Source organism: Felis catus, chromosome D2 (assembly GCF_018350175.1).
Source record: "Felis catus isolate Fca126 chromosome D2, F.catus_Fca126_mat1.0, whole genome shotgun sequence".
Classification (NCBI taxonomy): Eukaryota; Metazoa; Chordata; class Mammalia; order Carnivora; family Felidae; genus Felis; species Felis catus.
This window is the reverse complement of record NC_058378.1, coordinates 30683586-30694594: the sequence shown is the minus strand read 5'-3', so window position 1 is coordinate 30694594 and position 11009 is coordinate 30683586. Positions and strand designations below refer to the sequence as shown.

The 11009-nt window shown below is 56.6% G+C and overlaps 1 long non-coding RNA gene across 1 annotated transcript; it reads right to left on the bottom strand.

Moving 5' to 3' along the window:
- Positions 1–462: 462 nt before the first annotated feature.
- On the bottom strand, positions 463–4815 carry LOC123380796. Its single transcript, XR_006586981.1, has 2 exons — positions 4370–4815; positions 463–1575 (listed from the first exon to the last, which is right to left on the bottom strand). It is a non-coding gene; the product is annotated as an uncharacterized LOC123380796 (long non-coding RNA).
- Between the last annotated feature and the right edge of the window lie 6194 nt (positions 4816–11009).

The following is an 11009-nucleotide window of genomic DNA, read 5'->3' as shown; positions in this document are numbered from 1 at the left end:
TGTGCCCAGGCTGCTGGGGCGACTTACCTTCCCGATTCCGCAGAGGACGGAACTGAGGCCCTGGGGTGTGCAGTGGTTTGGGAAGGTCACAGAGCAAGACAGCCACAGAGCTGAAACTAGAAGCTGCCTCAGTGCTCCCGCCTGCCCAGCCAGAGTGTCAGGACAGACAACCGTCCACCCCAGCCCCTCTGGGACTGGAGAAATCAGGGGGCTTGGTCCCATCACCCTCTGCCCGGGATGGGCCTCACTCCCTCCGTCCCCACCTTCTCTTTAGTTTGCTCCTTTGCAGCCGGGGCTTCGAGATGAATGTATCTTTGCCTTGGAAAAGACACAGGGACTGATCAAAGATGGGGCCCTCGAAGGAACTCCTAGCTCTGGGGTTCCACCGCCTCGTCTCCATCCAGCCGGTCACCAGGCAGTGGGTTGCAAGGGAGGATCGTGAAAGCAACGATACCATCCAAAGCCTCGTAAAGCAGTTTCATTATTCTGCGGCAGATTTTTGGCAAATCCTCAAGTCTGGCTCATTTTATGTCTAATTACATATCACTGTGCATATCCCCCGTATGTGATGTTTCACATAATAAATACATGGAAAGTTTCCCTCTTTTTCCATTAGCCCCTGCCCAGAAACGAACAGATTTCTGGTGTGTGCTTAGGCAATAAGAAGAGGTCGTTACAGACCCCGTGACACTTCATAACCTGAACTTTATAGGCCCCTGTGGCTCTGATTCGGAGGGCTTGAAAGAGGGACCTGGGTTTTCCGTATGTTGTTTCGGCTCTGGGAGCAAAGGACGCTTGTCAGGAGTGATGTCCGGGGCTGGCTAGAAACCCAGCCCGCACCCCCACGTGGGGACAGAAAGGGTGTCAGGCTATAGGAGTGTGACAGGCCAGAGGTGAGGCGTGGCTGCAGTGTTTCCTGTAGATGCGGTGTTACTAGATGCCAGGGTCTTGTGAGTCTCGATCCGTCACCGGCCGCCTCATCCAACAGACCGTCTACACGCATTAATTAAGCACTTTCTGCACGCCCAGGTCTGTTCTAGATGCTGCGCAGGGGAGGAAAGAGGTCAAGTGCGGGGAAGAGAATGTCCAAGGCGGGGGATGGTTCATGATGTGGTTATGAGAGCAGGATTTGGACCCGGACACCTGGCTTCAAGGCCAGGTCCCACTGCTTATCAGCTGGGGAATGTTTGATGAGTCACTGAAAACCTCTCTGGACCCGTTGCCACATCCAAGTGAGTGGGGGTGCCAACCTATGGCCTCACGGGGTGGTCAGGAAAATTAAATGAACTAATGCAAGTCAAGGGGCTTAGCGTGTTCTTAGCCCAGGATGTGCGCTCGGAGCTCGCTTGTCACCACTGTTAACGGTGTTCTCGCCTCACTTACCGTGAGGCTGGGCAGCGGTGCATCAGGAACACAAAGACGTAGAAGACGTGGCCCCGAAGTTCGCAGTCCTGGATTGGAAGCCTAGCTCGTGGCTGGCCGAGCAGGCGAGCCCTGGGACGTCCACGGCGGGAAACCGTACTCGGCCGGAACTGTGTATGTGTCGTCAACACAGAAGGGCTGGGCTGCTGTGGGCTGGAGTCCGTGAGGGCGGCAAAATATGGGAAAAGTACAAAAGAGGAGCATGGGCAAAAACAGGAAGGCACGATGTTTTGTGAGAGCGTAAAACCATTCGCCATCAACGCCTCAGATGCCTACTGAGCGTCTCCTGTTACGAGCACTCACCCGACAGTGCCAGGCAGCCTCCAAGCCACGGGAACACAGAGCTCTTGGCTCCCTGTCTAGTGGGGCCACAGCCCACACCTAGGAAACTACAGCGCAGTGTATTGACGTAGGCAGGCCAGGCGCGAGGACCCAGAGGGGGTCCTGCAGGACCAGTCAAGGGGGTGCTTGGCTTTGCACAGAATAGAAATCAAACACGAGCCGGGAGGGAGGGAGCACAGAGTTTAGCGAAGCTATAGAGAGAGTGCAGGTACAGATGGAGTGTCTGGGAGACTCAGAAAGGAAAAGAGAGTGTCTCCTCTTTGTTCGGGGTCCAGGGTTTCTATTGAGGGCTGTGGTCCGGTGTGTGTGTCCTCTCAGGTGTCCAGGTTCCCAGCCGGAACAAGGACAAGGGTCCAAGTGTCCTCTGTAAGTCACTTATTCTTTGGAGCCACAGGGTCTTGGGGCCAAGACCCCGGGCGAGGATGGCCTCGCCTGGTCATTCCTTAGATGTTAACTATTGTGCTAGAAGATTCCAAAGAAATCGCTAATCCCTCGATCTTTACAAGGAAGACATACATTGTTTGTACTAGGAGGCATGTGTAAGGCAGGGGGCAGGTCCTAGCAAGAGCAGAAGCAGGAAAAGGAGAATAAGGCAGGTTTTTATGGAGGGCTTCAGTCCTTCTTGTGTCACTGCGCTCAAGTGAAGCTTCAGAGCAGAGCAGGGGCCATCAGGGTCCAGAGCAGTGCGGGCTGCATCGTGGTCAGGGTCAGGAAAGGGACGCGGGTACGGTGACCTTTGACTTGGCCCACTTGACGAGTGACGAGAATGCGCCCTGGGGGCCGAGGGAGGTCATGGTGGGCAGATATTCTAAGCTCAATGGCCATTCCAACTTTGGGCCCAATAGCTCTGAGGCCACAACTAATACCATAACTCACTGAATGTTAGTGGCCATGAAGGCAAGAACTTTGTCTGCTGTATTTGAACATGAGCTAGAACTTCATAGACGCTCAAAAAATATGCATTGAATGGAGGAATTAATGGTAACTAAATCATGTCCCGGCCAGTGCCTTCTGTCTGCCTCTCCAGGGCCACTCTCCTCCTGTCTCCACATTGCTCTCTGCCCAGGGGACTATCAGGCACGAACTACCCTCAGCGGGCCCTCCTGCCCTCTGCCCGTGCTAGGGTTTGCCCAGTGGGGAAGCCGGGTAGGAGACTGGAGGGAGGGAGGAGAGTGAGGTCCCGTGAAAACAAGCTACAATGAGCTCACGAGTGGACAGCAGGAACGGAATAGGAGCGGGTCACTGTGCTTCATAAACGGGTTTCAACTGCCCTTTGCCTGGAGAGACGTCTGCCGGTTCCTCTCAAAGGAGCACAGGAAGGGGCAGGGCTCTCTGCCACCACCTAGCCATGGGACGAAGGCCACCATTGACCCTTCGGCTTCTGATTCAACCCTATAATGAAAGGATTGGAGGGGCGCCTGGGTGGCTCAGTCAGCTAAGCATCCGACTTCCGCTCAGGTCACGATCTCACGGTCCGTGAGTTCGAGCCCCGCGTCGGGCTCTGGGCTGACGGCTCGGAGCCTGGAGCCTGCTTCCGATTCTGTGTCTCCCCCTCTCTCTGCCCCTCCCCTGCTCACACTCTGTCTCTGTCTCTCAAAAATAAATATTAAAAAAAAAGAAAAAAAGGATTGCAAGAGAGCAGGGGTTTTCGAATTGTGCTCCGAGGAAGTGTAGGGTCACCCCAGCCAGAATCGCCGTGGGGGATACAAATGGTGGGGTGGGGAGAGCTTGGGAAAAGTGGGGGAAAGGCTCGCGTGGGGGAGGGGGTGCCCAGAGTCGCAGCTGTCCTCCTGAGCGCCCTCCGCAGGGAGGGTGACTATGATCTCCCAGCAACGCAGCGTCCTGTCTGCCTCCGGGTCTAACGCTCTGGCTACACATACGTGACGTGACGCATGCACACTGAGCGTGGCGGCCAGACCCGGCCCTGCACCAGGCACTGTGCTAACCCCGTGCGTGCACGAGTGGCGGGCACCCATCTCACACAGTCCACAAGTCAAGTGTGTAAGACACGGGACTTTCCTTGCTTTCTGTGACTCGGCCTTATTTTCATTTTGGATCCCCGTGCCAGCGGTGGCCACGTCTCAAATAATGGCAAGTGTCACGCCATCTTCCCCAGGAAGATGGCCCCGTTCCTGTGGGTGGGTGGGGGGTTGCCCTTAGAGACAAGGCATCAAGTGAGACCCTGACGTCATGAGCCCACTTGGTCACCACAGAGGTGCCCTGTGATCCTAGTCACATGGTCCCTCCCATCTGGAAGGGGAGTGGAGGTCTCTCCACTTCTGGGCCCAGTTGCACCGAAGACCTACCTGCGGCTTCCACGGCCTGATGGGGCAGGAGAACTCCCAATGGGGCTGTTTGAGACCGTGACCTTTTCACGACAGCAGCACTTTCCTTTCTCTGGGCCTTGACGCCTTCCCGGGTTCTCCCCCAGGGATCTGTTCCCAGGTCCCAGACCTCAGGTGGAGCTGTGGCCCTTCCCCAAGACCCAGGCGTGACACTGTGTTCACGGCGGCCTCTTCCTCCTCTACCCTCAGCCGGCCATCCTCCTCTTCCTCCCCATCACCGAAACTTTCTAGTCGGGGAGGGTGGGGTTGTTCTTACTCACTCAGGATGTTTTTCTCCTGCATTTGTTCCCTTTGTAGTTTCCCCTACAGCCAAGGCTTTTGCACACAAAAGTCAGGAAGAGACTCCTTCTATTCCCTTTGCCTTCTTCTGTCACATCCTCTCCCGGAGGCCATGAGCTTGGCTGCTTGAATGGGAGAAGGGTGGGGAAGGAAGGAAACACAATGGGGAAAAAAAAACATCAGTCGATTTTCAAAATATGTTACTATGTTACGTGGTAGATGGTATCTCACCGATGCTGTAACATAAATACTAACCATTATGCCCACTTTACAGATGAGGAAACCAAGGCTTAGAAAGACTTAGCCATGTGCCCAAGGTCTGAGAAAGGACCTCGCTGTCCTTTGAACCCTGGCACTTGCCTCGCTGATACCCCTAACCCCAAGCCATGTGTCATGTCAGCCACCTGCTCTCCTGCCTCCCCCCGGGTCTACAAGACCCATGGGATGTCTGGACCTCCCCAAATCCTGCTGACTCCTGCAGATCCTCGGGTGGCCCCAGGGTCTCACCTGGTTCAGAGCCCAGCCCGCAGGCATCAAAACACCATTTTTCTTTCTTTCTTTCTTTTTTTTTTTTAATGTTTCTTTCTTTTTGGGAGAGCGCACGCAAACAGGGGAGGGGCAGAGAGATAGGGAGACACAGAATCCGAGACAGGCTCTAGGCTCTGAGCTGTCAGCACCGAGCCCAACATGGGGCTCAAACTCACAAACCACGAGATCGTGACCGGAGCTGAAGCCAGATGCCCAACAGACTGAGCCACCCAGGTGCCCCCAAAACACCATTTTTCTTAAGCAGCAGCTGTTTGATGTGACTGGGGCTGGCCAGTAATCAATAAAACAAATATTAGCTATCATTATTTGTAATCTACTTTGAGCCTCCCGACAACCTAGCGAGAAAGCTATTCCAACATTCTGCTTAACAGAGGGTAAATCACTTACCCAAGGTCACAGGCAGGGTGGCTGCATTGAAACCCTCCAGCTCCTTGATGGGAGCTGTGTCCACCATATGGCAGCATCCAAAGATGTGGCCTCTCGGGGTTGTCCCTCCTTGTGATTAAGGCCACAAAGTTGTCCCCTCGATGGCCCCGGATAAGGGAGGGTCGTCTCCCCACATCCCATATCCCCCACCAAGGTGTTCATTCTTTGGAAGCCTTTGCTTTCCATGGCCTTCCAGCAAGGGCAGGCCCTCGGAAACGAGACTGTTGGTCCCCTGGGTCAGAGACAGTCTCCTTCAGCCCAAAGGGAGGATCCTCCTACCCCAACCTCCCTGAGGCCCTGGGCACTTTGCAGACTGACCCTCGCCCAGCAACCCTCACAAGCTGTGACTACAGAAAAACCCGGTGGCCCCCCAACATGCTCCTGACACGGCTTCCTTGCCGCCCTCGGGCTTTGGTGCTGGAAAGCCTGGAGTCTGGACTTGCCTTGTGGCCACAGCACCCAAAAGACCCTGCCTCTTCCTCCTTGGGGCTCCAGGCTCTAATCAGGCCGGAGCTGAGGAGCTCAGCACTCTTGGGAAAGCCCTCCCAGGCCTGGGGGGATAAAAACAAAGAGGGACTGAAACCTCTCCCTTTCCCCTACTCCCCTCTCCATTTCCACCGAACTCTCCCAGAAAAGGCTCCGGTCCTCCCAATCTGCACTCCTGCTAGATGGGGACGGGGGCCTCCCGGGCCCTCCAGACAGGATGTCCCTGGCCCAGCTACAAACCTACTCGCCCGTTGGCCGCACCAACCATCCCCCACACGCCCTCCCCATCGCTCCAAGGCCAACCTTCCCCGGAGGATGGAGGACAGTCCTCCCCGGCACCTCTCCCAAAAAGCATCAGTCCCAAATCACAGCCCCTTCCCTGGCTGCGGAGCCCGGGGGGCACCACAGTGAGGGCAGTGGGCAGGAGGAGAAGAGGGCCACAGGAGCTCCAAGGAGGCATCTGTGACCCAGCTCCGGCCTACTGTTGCCAAGTCCTCTGATTTTTAAGAGAAACTGGAAGTCTAGGTGTGTTTGTAAAAGATGTCAAATTTAAGTGCCAACTGTGAACTCAAAATTAAAACAAAACAAAAAAAAAAAACAAAGCAAAAATTACGGCTCGGGCCTATTTAAAAAAATCTCGTCCCATAGGTTACCGGCGGAGAACCTCGGGGGGACCTCCACACCCAACCCTCCTGCCTGACCAAAGCGCTAGCTGGGTCTTTTACCCCTCACAAGGGCTCTCACTGCTTCTCTTCTAGAAAACTCAGTGGGCTCTGCGACGGGGGCCCAACCCTCCTCCATCCCTCGATCATGCACCCCGTGGGACCCTATGGACTACGCTTGTCAGGGAATGGCTTCCTCTCGACAAAAAAGGAGGGCGTGTTGCGTCCCCCCCTGCCAGGGCAGCCGGCCCAGGGGCAACGGGTCCTGCCGCCAACTTTGTCAACCCACATAGTCTCCTGTCAGCTTAGGGCTCACAGCCAGGCCACCTGGGGTGCCCGTCTTTTCACTGTGAGCACAGGGCCATCAGGACGTCAGTTCCTGACCTGGTCACATACAGGAAAGACCTCTCCACTGGCTGGGGGGCAGTAATGGGGGAGGAAATGCAGCCCAGCTCCCCCTGACCCACAGAATTCTGTCCATCCAGGGTAGGCAGGGTGGTCAGCCTGCTGCGGGGGGAGGAGGTGCACACTATCATCACCCCCGGCCTGCGCTCTGGCTGGACAGGCAGACACAGCGTTCAGGAGGGTCAGGCTCCATCCGCTGGCCCGGCTCGTCCGAGGCCCCAGGAGAGCCCCACGCGGCAGGACTGGGGTGTTGGCACAAAGGCTGTTTGTCTGTTTTCAGGCAGCCTGGCAGCCGGAGTATGACATGTGAACAAACACACGGCAGGGCCCTGCATCTCCTTATGTAGACCGAAACCCTGCAGACCGGGAGCCAGAGCTCTTTGGGTGACAGCAACCCTGAAGTGTGCCTCTGCTGAGCCACCATTTTCGGCCGAGATTCCAGATCCTCACCAACGAGATCCTCAAAGGGAGGATACTTGGAGATAGCGAGGAGAACAGGTCTTAAGCACTCTGACCCACGAAAAAAGACTCACGTTACCTTCTGATGGTATGTTTAAGATGCTAATGGCAGCCATTCTCTATTCCTTCTGCAGAGCCCTCCGAGACTTCTAGTGTCTTCTTTGAATATATCACGCAATGCGTTTTTCTTTCTGCCACGCATTTTCTAATTCAGGCTGGACTTCCTTTCTGTTAGTCAGTCAACAAATATTTATGGAGCCCCTCCGGACGGCCAAACAGGCTAGTCTACTTAGCAGAGGCTTGTCGACCTACCCACCCCGACGCCCCGGGCCCACTTTTCGGAGACTTGCCACGAGTCACCTGCAGAGAAGACACATGTGGTTTGGGACCCTGCAGAGCTCCACCTTCTGCAGGTGGAGAAGTTCTAGTTCTAGAACTAGAAGTTCGAGAAGTTCGAGAAGTTCTAGAATCTCAACCTTCCAGCCAAGAGAGGCAGCTGGGACAGGTGGCTAAGTCGTTCACGAGAACCTGTTGGCTGTGTGGGGCTGACGTGTGGGAGTGCCCACCCAGGTGGCCGTGTAGCACTCACTCAGCCCTGGACGCAGCCCGATGAGGCCCACGGCTGCCACCTCCACGGGGTCTTTGGACAACACTCCACCCGTTCCTTCTCCTGCTCTGGCCACACGCCTACCCCCTGTCTTGGCCCCTTCTCACATCTTTAAGGGCCTGGAGCTTTTTTCCCATTTGGGCCTGAAACCCCACTGAAAACCCCTCCATCCCTCACAGTGCTGAGCTCTGATGCTGATTTGGCAAGGCAAGCAGCGATCCAGAGTTTGTCACCCCTAGAGGACCTACCTCCAGTCCCCAAGGCTTTATCATGGGCCTCACGATCAGATTTCGGGCATCTGGAAAAGCCGCCTGCAGGAGTGCTTAGCGAGGGCGCCCCCATTTGAGGAATCACGAAGACCGACAGGAATGGACGCAGGGGACTTGGTCGGGGGTGGAGCCACGTGGTCCCTGGACCCCTCTGGGCCAAGTGTGGCCAGCCCAGAACCAGATGGCATAGCTGCTGTCATGATGCCCCCTGGGCTGGCAGCCTCTCAGGGCCTCCCTCAGTTTCCTCATCTGTAGATGGGAGAAGGTCTGGAACAAGCAGGCCAGACCTCGGCGGTGGAGCCAGACAGGCCTGGATTGGAACGCCAGCTCTGAGCCGAGATCTTGGGTGAGGTCCTCAACCTACCCAAGTCGCAGATGTATCATCTGTAGAGGGGAAGGGATAAGGGTACTCGCCCTCTGTGGCTGTTGACAGGGCTACAGGAAATGTACATAAAGTCCCCGGCATGAGCAGGCTCAGTACGCAGGAGTTATCCTATTATTTCATGGGCCTGTTTCGAGGACTAAATCCAAGGAGATAATGTGTGTGCAATGGCTTGGTGAAATACGGTGTACAAATGGTAGCAATCACCACTTATCGGTATGTCCTCCTCTCCCTGGGCCTCAGCCCCTCCTTCCCCCTTTCTCCGTCTAGTTTATTTTTCCTTCTCTGCCTTCGCCTCCTCTTGGCCCCTCTCCCTCCAGACCCCCCTCTCCTCTCCTCCCCTGACCCACAGCCTTCAGCCAGCATCCAACCCTAGCTTTATCTCCCCCCGCTCCAGAACTACGAGGGCTCCGCACTCTCCCTCACGTCCAAAGTCAGCAGCCCCACCCGGTCCCCGGTTTTACCTTGCCTCCCCCCTCCCCGGTCCCCGGAGCAGAGCCACCCCAACCCCCCATGGGCCGCCCCTCCCCTCTACTTCCCCCGCACCCACGGGTGGCCTCCTCCCCACCTGCACTCGCACCAGCCCCCAGCCTGGGGCGCTCTTGGGGGCTCTCTGCTCCTCTCAAGGAACACAGTCCCACCCGCCCTCCAAGACCTGATTAAATTCAACTTTCTGAGTCAACAAATATGTTTTCATCAGCTACTCTGCGGCAGGAGCTTTTGGAAGGGCTCTCCCCCTGGGAGGGTCACCTTAAAAATGAGGATTACATTAAAGTAGTGGTCTGGAAAGTTCCGAGCACAGCACCTGGTTCAGAGAAAATGATTGACAAATAGTATCTACTTTTGTTATCCTGGTTCTTGGACATATAGAAGCTACGCAGACCGGCCAGCTGGGAGCGTTAGACTTTTACTGTGTGTTTAGTGATCTTTTGGTTAAAACCAGTATCTCCTTACTCAGCAAGTGCCCGGCCAGGCTGCCAAATCTCCATGTCGCAGTATCCTCAGAGGTCTGGTCATTCAACGCTCGTTTATAATCATCCCACCTGCGGGGACCTGTGCCAGACATGGGACAGAAATGACACTGCTAGAACAGGTTCACCGGATGCCTGGGAAGCAGTCAGTGAGGACCCGGGCCCCCAGGACAGCCTGGAACACGAGGGGCACCTCCGTGAACTGGGACACGACCCCCGTTCTATGTATAAGCCCTGCCCTATCCACCCCTGGGGCCCGTCTCTTCTCCAGGCCCCAGCTCATTTTCCCTCCCCGGCTCTCCCTACCCCTGCCACCCTGGCCTCCCTTCTGTCTGGTCAACAGGGACCGCTGGGGCCTGGCTCGGTCTGGCTCCTCCTTCTGCCTGGGATAGGCTCTCGAGTCCACACACACCTCCACGGGTGGAAGAACTCCAGCCAGAGCCCGCGTCCTGCCACCTGGTGGGGTGTTCGGGCTTTCTGTTAGGATGTCAGGAGAAGAGGTCAGGCTGGTTGCGAATCCCAGCTCTCTCACCTGCCAGCTGGCCTGGAGCGAGTGGCAGGCCCCCACCTGCACCGAGGAGCACTGTGACAGTGCATGTGAGCCCCTCAAGCACCTGCTGGGGGCCTAAAGACGGTGGCTAATGGCGAGAGACACGAACACACCCACGTGCCGAGCCTGGAAAGGTAGGTGGGCGTCAAATGGCTGAAACGCCAGGCACAGAGCCGGTCCTTTAGCCCAAGACGGAGGGGAGCAGGTGCCACCGAAGAAAGCCAGCTGCGATCTGTGCGGGACGGACTGCTGGAAAGAGCAGGCCTCTGACCAAGCCCTGTCCACCCTGTAGTCTGCGGGCGGACCGCGGCCTCCTGTACCCGGTCAAGGGCAACGTGGGAGCCCCGTGCCTCCAAACTCCTCGAAGCTCTCAGGCAGGCCTGGCTACACAGGAGGCGCTCAGAGATCGGTCACCTGGATGCCGTGGTGGCAGAGTGCTCAGCAGGCCACGTGGCACGGAACTTCCGGCGTCCCTGACCCTCCTGCCCAGCATCCCTCCCGGTTAAAAAGATGGTCCCAGCTCCCTGCAGCCCCACCCCTCTGCTCCCCTCAATGAGATTATGCCCGCAAAGGCCTCCAGAGCTAAGTACACTATAGATACAAGGCATTTCTTTTAGATCCAGGCTGAGGAAGCTGTGAGGAGCCAGGCAAGGGACAGGGGCTCCGGGGGAGCCGCGCCAGCCGAGCTGAGCAAGGTGCCTCGTGGCCCAGATGCCGTTAGTCAAACCTGATGGCTGCCGCCGGCTCCTCGGAGTTTACGAGAAACCAGGGAGGGCGGGTTGGCTGAGATTTGAGCCTGGTGAGCGCTTGGGACTATTCGTCTCACATTTGTGGTTGGAGTAGGCCCAGGGCACG